The sequence below is a fragment of the Octodon degus genome, unplaced genomic scaffold, assembly GCF_000260255.1.
Source record: "Octodon degus isolate 3935 unplaced genomic scaffold, OctDeg1.0 scaffold00007, whole genome shotgun sequence".
NCBI lineage: Eukaryota > Metazoa > Chordata > Mammalia > Rodentia > Octodontidae > Octodon > Octodon degus.
In genome coordinates, this window is record NW_004524583.1 from 28,324,169 (window position 1) to 28,332,856 (window position 8,688).

General features: G+C 40.6%; 2 pseudogenes; one reads left to right on the plus strand and one right to left on the minus strand.

Annotated features, from left to right (window-relative positions):
- Positions 1-3,836: 3,836 nt before the first annotated feature.
- On the minus strand, positions 3,837-4,266 carry LOC101562118 (annotated as a pseudogene).
- A 2,326-nt stretch (positions 4,267-6,592) lies between these two features.
- Positions 6,593-7,382, plus strand: LOC101567268 (annotated as a pseudogene).
- Positions 7,383-8,688: the final 1,306 nt, after the last annotated feature.

Consider the following 8,688-nt stretch of genomic DNA (forward strand, 5'->3'; position numbering starts at 1 on the left):
CCACCAGGGGGCGCGGCTGGCTGGCATGTGGTGCTGGGGGATTGAACCGTGGTCCCTGTGCTTTGCTAAGCTTGTTCTAAGTAGGTGCTTTAGCCCACTGAGCCATCTCACCAGCCCTGTTTGTTGCTTTTAACAATGTGTTTGGGACATATTTCAGGGCTCGGTGCATATGACTGAATGTGTTCTTCTGTTGATTGCTACACGCTGGCTTCCAGGTTGCTATCATGACCTGCTGCCACCTGGTTTCTCAGCATTTATTAAGTATCTTTGTGTTAATGATTGTTTTTATTTTAACTTTGAAGGGTTTATACTAGTTTCTATAGCAGTTTTTTTTTTTTAATTATAGATTCCTTATTCTCCTAGATCTTAAAAGATTGTTTGGTGAGCTATTTTGGTTTCTTTGAGAGCCCCTTCATGCGCTCCTATGACTCTTGCTCACTCCTTCCCGATTCTTACTGAAATTAATTTTCTAATGATTACAGCACCCTCCTTCTCTCAACATCAGTTTTTAATCTGATCTTCCCAGTGGCTTTCTCCTGCATACGTTTCAGCTAGAGGTTACATTTTTTCCCCTGATTATAAATTTGATCCCTTTTGCTTTGTTATAGAACATTTAAAAATTCTTTTACAAGTTTTAAGAAATTCTTGGTGGGTGGGGAAGGTGCAGCCATGCTTAGTCCTGACCATAGATTCCTAAATGACTTGGGCCCTCGTAGGTGTCACTGTGCCACGTAGCTGAAAAATGTCATTTCACCTTTTCTACACAGCATGCTCGTTCTCCAAAATGATTTGATACAGCAACAATATATTGTTCATTTTAAATAAGTATCCAGGTCAAGCCCACTCTTTTCTACATTCAACAATATCGTCATACAAGAAAGCAAAAACTATTCAGAAGGATCAATAACATCCCAGGATTTGAAATTTGATGAGGAAGTCATGAAAATGGAGCCTAGGAGTAAGTCCCAACCAAAGTTTCCTAGTTTGGATGATGAAACAATACTTTCCCTTGCCGGGACTAACATTTACACTCATATGGTGGTGAGTACTAATGAGGAATGAAATTTGGAGACAAGAATCTGGAATTTCGAATTATATTATAGCAAATAAAGTCTGAAGATCCTAAGCTCCCTCCTGATAATCAGGGACTTGGCCGAGATCCCCAACTGCCTCTAAGAGGGGTATGGAAAAAGGGTGACATAAGAAATAGAGACCAATTTAGCTATATATGAAAGGAAGCTGGGAAGCCAGCGCATCAGGATGGGTAGAGACAAAGGTACTCCAAGTCAGTATTCACTGGCTGCAGTGATGGGAAGAGCTGGCCAACACTTCAAGTCCGCAGAGGACTCAGAGGCCTGATGACTCAGCAGGCGTAAGACAACCCTGGGTTACTCAAGAGATGAGATGATCCCATGCTAAGAAGGATCTTTCCCTGGAGTGTTTTTCAGTCTTAGTGATCTTAGTTTAGTCTTGGTGGGAGAAGACATAGGACCCATCCCTACAGACCTAATGGTACATCTCACAAGAATGATGTCATTAATCCAAAGCCTCCATTTCTCCCTTAGGAAAGTATGAAAAATTAGCCATTGTGAATTTGTGGCCCCCAATATATTCCCCTTTTTCTTTTTGTGATCGCAGTGGTTGAAACAGCATACAAGGTATGCTAGCCATTATAGCAACAACATTTTCAGGAGTTTGTGGAATCCTCTTGTGTCAGCAGGATGTGAGTCTCCTGCTCTGTCTTCTTTGGTTGTCCTCATGTCATGAGTTTTCTAGCCTGTGTGGATCTCAGTACTTGCAGTATCAGACTTTTCTCCAGGGTCATCTTTGAGAATGTTTGTGTTGTTGGCAGCTGAATTAGATAGAAATATTATAGGCAGTCAGACAGGACCAGGTCCTCAAGGAGACAAGATGGAAGAAAAGGTGACTTTACAACTTGGAAGAGACAGACACTCCTTATAGGCCAGAGATCAAGACAAAAGAAACAAATACAGCTACATACTTCCCTAGGGATGGGCATCAGGGATTGATATTCTAAATAGGTAACTATCACCATGAAGAGCCCAAACGAGTTCCTAACCCAAACCCCAACAGGAAAAGACCCTGTCCCGTATTCATGCCCACTTGCTACAGACTTGCTTCGCCATTTGGTACTGGATCTAATCAATTTTACCTGAGCAATGGTGCTTGTAATCTCATTGGTTGACCATAGTTTTGTCCCACCTCATGCCCACCTAAGCGGATTTCCATGTTCTCCACACCTTAGATCTGCCTCATTGCATGGTTTTCCTCTATAAAAGTCCCTGGAAGAGGCAGCTTCCTGGGGGATCACCCACACGGCACCACCCCTCTGTCCCTCTCTTGGACAGAAGCTTTCTTTCCCTCAATAAATATCTTCTTCTCATAACCTCCATTTGTTCCTAAAATTCATTCTTCAGTTTTAGAGAATACAAACTAGTCCCAGGTACTTTTCATCTTCAGGTCGGGAGTTTCATTTTTCCCCTATTGTCATTTGGAGTTTCATCCACCCAAGGTCAGTTTTTCTCCCTGTCACTTGCACTGAGAGCTAGATGGGAACAGGCTCCACTGTGGGACTGGAACATCCCTCTCTCCATGGTCACACCTGCCAGGAGGGCAGCCATAACGGTGTTCCAGTGTCTCCCAAGCATACCCCGGACCCAGGTTATTAACTGCACTGAGCCATTCCACTTTCCCATTTGGTTGTCGCTAGTGATGTTCTGATGGAGGGTATTTCCCCTTTTGTTTTTATAATTACATCCCCAGTGCCAGTTGTCTTTGGCACTGACCTTTCCAAGAGGCAGCTCTGTCCGTCTGCCTACAATATTACCAAACAACTAGCTATCTATAACATTTCTCCCTCTGAAGTATCCCTACCTGTGGTTCCAAGAGAATGGGCATCATTGTTAGCTCACTGCTTGGAGCTGAGAAGGGTCAGTGTAGGGTCACCATCAGTGCAGCTGTGATCACGGTCAGGAATGCTCTTCTGAGAGCTAATCTAATGGGTCTTAGATAGTCAGACACCACGTTGAGGTTTAGCAGTTACAAACTCTGTGTATAAGGTTCATCTGATGGCTCCCCGTAAACAGAGTCTAGCACATTTGTCATTGGTTCCATCTGCATGATCCTGTGAAGTTTGGCAGCCTATAGGCAGGAATAAAATTTTCTGAGAAATTTCAGGATATATAATCAAAATATATTTCACTGTGTTTTTTCTTAATGACCCATAACAGTGTTTAGCCGCTGGTGTAGCGGAAACTGCTAGAAGGGATCATTTAAATTTGGCTTATCACCATGGCATTGTTTTTATACTTCTTTTGGTTGTACTTCTCTGTGGAGTGTTCAAGACCAAGTTAAAGTGAGACCTGAGTTAATTAAAATTAATCTCTTCATTTAATATAGGGAAGGCAGTTCCTCTCTTCTTTCATATATGTTCTGTGGGTCTTTTTGAACCATCACTGAGCTTTACTTCCCTGCCTCATTTCTTTCCAAGCACACGATAAACTTACTATTTTGTTACCTTGTTAAAACATGAATATTTGTGTGGTAGCTTGTTCAATCTTAATACTTTTCATTCCCAAAATGCCTGGTGTGATGCTTTGCATTCTATAAAACGTGGTCTAAAGACACAGGGTCATGGCCCTTATCATAACAGTTGAATTTGCAATAAAATATTTTTGTTCTTTTGTTTTTTTTTGAATTGGCATATCTGTTTATTTGTGAAAATGTACTTAATTTGCTGACGTGGCAAACAAATGTCAATTCTACTAATGCAAAAACATAATCTGCTCTGCAATTAACTTTATAGTTTAATTGCATACAGGCAACATGCTATATATGAAAAAGTTACTAACTGAACTACAAATATTAAATACTGAAAAATTAACAGTTTATTATAATTTATTTTATTTAACAATCTAGGAAGTTCGCAGCCATCAGCAGTTCCAGCGTTATCTCAGGTGCGATGGGAAATTCAGGAATCTCAGTGGAGCTGTTAGTGTAGCGCACCTTGTAGGTAAAATACATGCAGACTTTCGAAAGCACATGTGAAGGGATTTCTCTGAAATTAACCTCATTGGTTTCATTTTCAGCAAACTGACCTGGGCCACTCAACATGGCTTTTACTGTTCCTGATGTTAGTGCATGCTCTCTTTTTACAATAAATTCATGACCATCGGAAGATATCAATTTGACATACATGGCACCTGGGCCTTCACAGCCACCCTGGGCTTTCTCTTCTCCATCCATTATGTTCTTATATAATTCTACCTTCATTCCACAGGAACTTTCTTTAGTAGCTTCCCCTGTGGGTTCCAGGGCAGTCCAAGGAATTGCTTCCTCTAGGTCACAGCCGCTTTCTATATATATATTAAATTACTATAGCAAAACAAGCAAGTGAATGACATGTACAATTGTGATGATTTATGTGTTTATATTTGAAATCAGATTTCCATAGCTTGTATTTGTGCACAGAACTCTCAGTGGGTTTATATACATGAAATTTTAATTCATGATTTAAATGTGGGTTATGCTTAATAGTAAAAGGTGAAATGAGACCATTTACCTTAAAATGCAATAGCCTTGGGCCACACAGATGGTACGGGACACTGCAACAGAGACCGCCATGGTCTCAGGGTCCAAGAGTTGGTACCCACGCTGAACTTGTCAGGGACTCTCACTCGGTCCTGTGTGCAGTAATCATTTAAACTCCTTTGGCACATGATATCCAGGCAGAATCTAAACTGATATTCTTCTAGTCCATTTAAAATGGATCCCAAGAATCTGTATTATAGCCAGGATCACAAATAATCTAGGGACCTCACAAAAGGACTAAAAAATTTATTAAGAATTCTGCCAGAGGTGTTTGCAGAATTGCCTGAAGCCCAGCATGCCAGAGGCCCACCTTAAATCTTGCATTTTATGGATCAGACAATTACACACAAAAAACTAAAGAACAAATCTGGGCAATATCATGTAAAGACCTTTCCTCACTCTGAAAACAAAATAGAGGGGCTGGTGAGATGGCTCAGTGGTCTAAAGCACCTACTTGGAACAAGCTTGGCAAAGCGCAGGGACTGCTGTTCAATCCCCCAGCACCACATGCCAGCCAGCCCCGCCCCCTGGTGGGCTAAGCTGGACACACACACACACACACACACACACACACACACACATAAATAAATAAAATAAAACAAAATAGAGGTTATACTTCTTTAAATGGTCATGACTCTCACTGTCAATTTGAAACGGGTAGTTGGTTGTACAAGACAAAATTGGCAAATAAATAAATAGATAAAATATCAGAGACATCAAAAAATTTTAAAAAATAAAATAAAATGCAGCACTGTGCAAGTTTGGAAATGTATATTACTAATTTACAGTAGATAATATCTTGACTTTGTTTATACCTTCAAGTATTACAACAAAGATAAACTAGCTTTAATTCAAACTTTTCTTTTCTTTCTTTTAAGGAATGAGCTGTTGGGCTGTGTCTGTGTAAATGTACCTTTTACTTTCTGGCCACGCAAAAAAGTTTATGCCTGTATTTTCACTGCATCATATTTAATTACAGAAATCAAGCACAATTTACAACCAAAATGAAATAAAATAAAACAAAGCTCTCACTATTGAAGAAGGTCAGTTAAGTCTTCTCAGGCATTATCCTTTAACCATGTACAGCGCTTCTCAGTCCCTCTGTCAGTGTCAGCCATCAGGATGAGTCTCAGCCTTTGCTTGAACAGTTGCTCTCTATAAAAGCATGGGAGACTTTTCCATCCACTGATCCACTTTTGGCAAACTGTTCACTGTATTCTCATCCACTGGGGCCCACTAGTCTCATTGGTCAGGAAGTGTGTGACTCTCCAGTGTTGTAGGATGTTGCCGAAAAGTTTCCCTCATGTCCCGGCATTTTCACTGACATTGGAGGACCAAGCCAAAATATTGGCTATGCTCTTTGCTCAGTTACCTTTCTAGATTTGCTCTCCAAACCTCAGTAGTTGAACACCCGGAAGAGAAAATCAGTGACATTGACATTGTAGTGGAAATAGTGAACATAGTCCTAATTTTATCAGAATATCAAGCATTTTGAAATAAAGTATAGCCATAAATCTGTTATTTCTTACCAATCATTGATATTGTAGTTGAATCCCTGTAGGTTAGCAGACAACAGTTACATGGTTTTACAGAGAAAAATTGAGATCAAAAGCCATACATAATATTTTAGCATGATAATCATGTTATTATTTTTGAAACACATTTAACTGTCCATCTTAGGATAAAATAGAATTTTTAGTCAAATATCTCCAGCTGATCACAAAACATTAAAACATACAAAGAAACTCTTACCTAATTTGTTATCCTTCATTTGGATGTCATGAGAGAATTTGTGACATTGCCTGGACTGCTTAATGTCTAAGCATCTGTAACTAGAGGGGCAGGTATATAACATACGTATCACGTAAATTTTTGTTAAAAATTATCATTTCATTGGTGCCCTCATGTTGGCTTGGCTTCAACCTCCTATCACAGGTATTTGGAACATAAGAGAAAGGCAGATGCTTAGATTCGAAAGAAAATGCAGAGAACTGGCTGCCGGGGGTATAATGGCATCCCGGAACCCCCTCCCCAAGATTATGAAAGTAATGATGACTCCTACAAAGTGTTGGATTTAACAGAGTATGCAAGAAGACACCACTGGTGGAATTGAGTGTTTGGCCACCAATAAGGACCTATGGTAGAAAAACACTCAGTAGCTATCCAGATTATAATGGGTGGTGTGACTGGCTAGTGTGCAGGATTTTTATTCCAGAAAGTTGGAAAAGGGGGCTGGGGAGATGGCTCAGTGGAATAAGCACTTCCGTGGCAAGCACAAGGGTCTGAGTTCAATGCCTAGTTCTGCCAAAAAACCAAACCAAAACAGAAAGTTGGAAAACTTGCAGCAGCAGCAGTAAGTGGTGGCTTTCTTCTCCTCCAGATTGCCAGTCACAGTGGCTATGTTCAGATCAACTAGATTAGAGTTGGAGAAGATGTAAACAAGGCAAAAAGACAAATTAAGAAATGAGCAAATAAAGCAGCACCTGAAATCAACAACGTGATTCGAAGAAGCAACAGAATTTATCAAACAGAACATTGTGATATCCAGTGGGTTTGTGGGAGGGCTTTGGCTCGGCCTTGCATCTTACGGACACGAATGCTCCTTCCTAGTGGATCCAGCTGTGTGGCAGCAGGGCGACCGCTGGGCGACACAGGCTACCACTCTCCCAAGCAGGGAGAGACAACTTGCTGGACAGTTCCAAATTCCCAACTTAGCATTTTGCCATCTGAAGCCGGGCCAACAAGTATCTGCTGTCAAACAACCTGTGTGATATTTGAATAACAGTGTTTTTGAGCAAAACACGGCTTTTGGCATTTTTAAAAACCTTTGCATCTGTTTAGAAATTAGCCAGTAGGATGCCACCTGTTAGATATGGGTAGGAGATAAACACCTGTTGGCTCCATCTCCCCGTGAAATATTATCCTTTTTTAAGTTAAATACAATGTTCATTGTGCTTTAGAGTATAATGCCAGTAGTTTGAAATTTGTCTCGTGGCTTCAGTGGTAAGACTGACTTTTCTTTAAGATATATTTGCAACAAATTTGAAGAGCCGTAATGCCCTTTTGTGGAAGAGCTTAGAAATAATAGAATTATGAAACCAACCAGATTCCACTGATGTAATACCAGTCCTTAGGTTATTTTCTCCTTGCATATCTTGCTTGGACTACTTTTCAAAAAAAGGCTCTTCTGAGGAAATACCACAACATGCCTAAAACCCTTCTTCCTTTTTTGATGTCTGTAGTTTTAAAAATATCTTCTTGTATGTTACCTTCTAATTTTTGTATTTGTTTCTCCTGGGAATGGCAACTGACTTTATCACCCCCAAGGAGATTCCTTTTGGGCAGCTGATGGATCTAAGCCTGTGCTCCCCTACGTTCTTTGAGTGAGGGAGGCAATGTTCCTCTGGGAATCTAAGCTTGTTGTTGGGTCTAGACTGGATAAATCTGACTGAGCTTTTAATTGGAAATCTGATAGGGAGCCTGATTCCCCACTCGGCTCACCCCTAGCTTTTTGAGGCCCTGGGCTTGAGCCTCCTTCCTGTTTCTGACAGAAAAGCTCCACTGATGTGATATTTAGACTGACAGTGTCTAGCCCTATGAGTGCCCTTGTCACATCATTGGTAAAGTCCCAGTTCAACTTCAGTACCTTCCAGATTAGAGTTAGCGAAAGGATTACCTTGGCTTGCAAAAGCACATTGTCGGTGAAAATGTCCGATTTTACCACAATTTAAACATGTCACATTTTTAGCATGGTTGTTTTTACCTTGGTTTAATAAAAGCCAGCATAGCTTGGGCTAACAACCCTCCTATGAGGTTCTGAACCGATATTCTGACAAGCCTTCATATAACTGCTTAAATCTTTAGAAGTTCACATGGCGACCAGAGCCTGTTTACAGTCTTGGTTGGCATTGTCATAAATGACTTGAAAAACAAGTATGTCAGCTGCTTGAACATGAGGAGTTTGTCTGTGTATTACTTGTGTGTAAGTTTCTCTTGGCCTTTGTAAGATATTAAGAGAAAACTGAACAGGAGCCCCACCCTCAGGCTCAGCAAGCCAAGATCTTTTTATTATCTGTC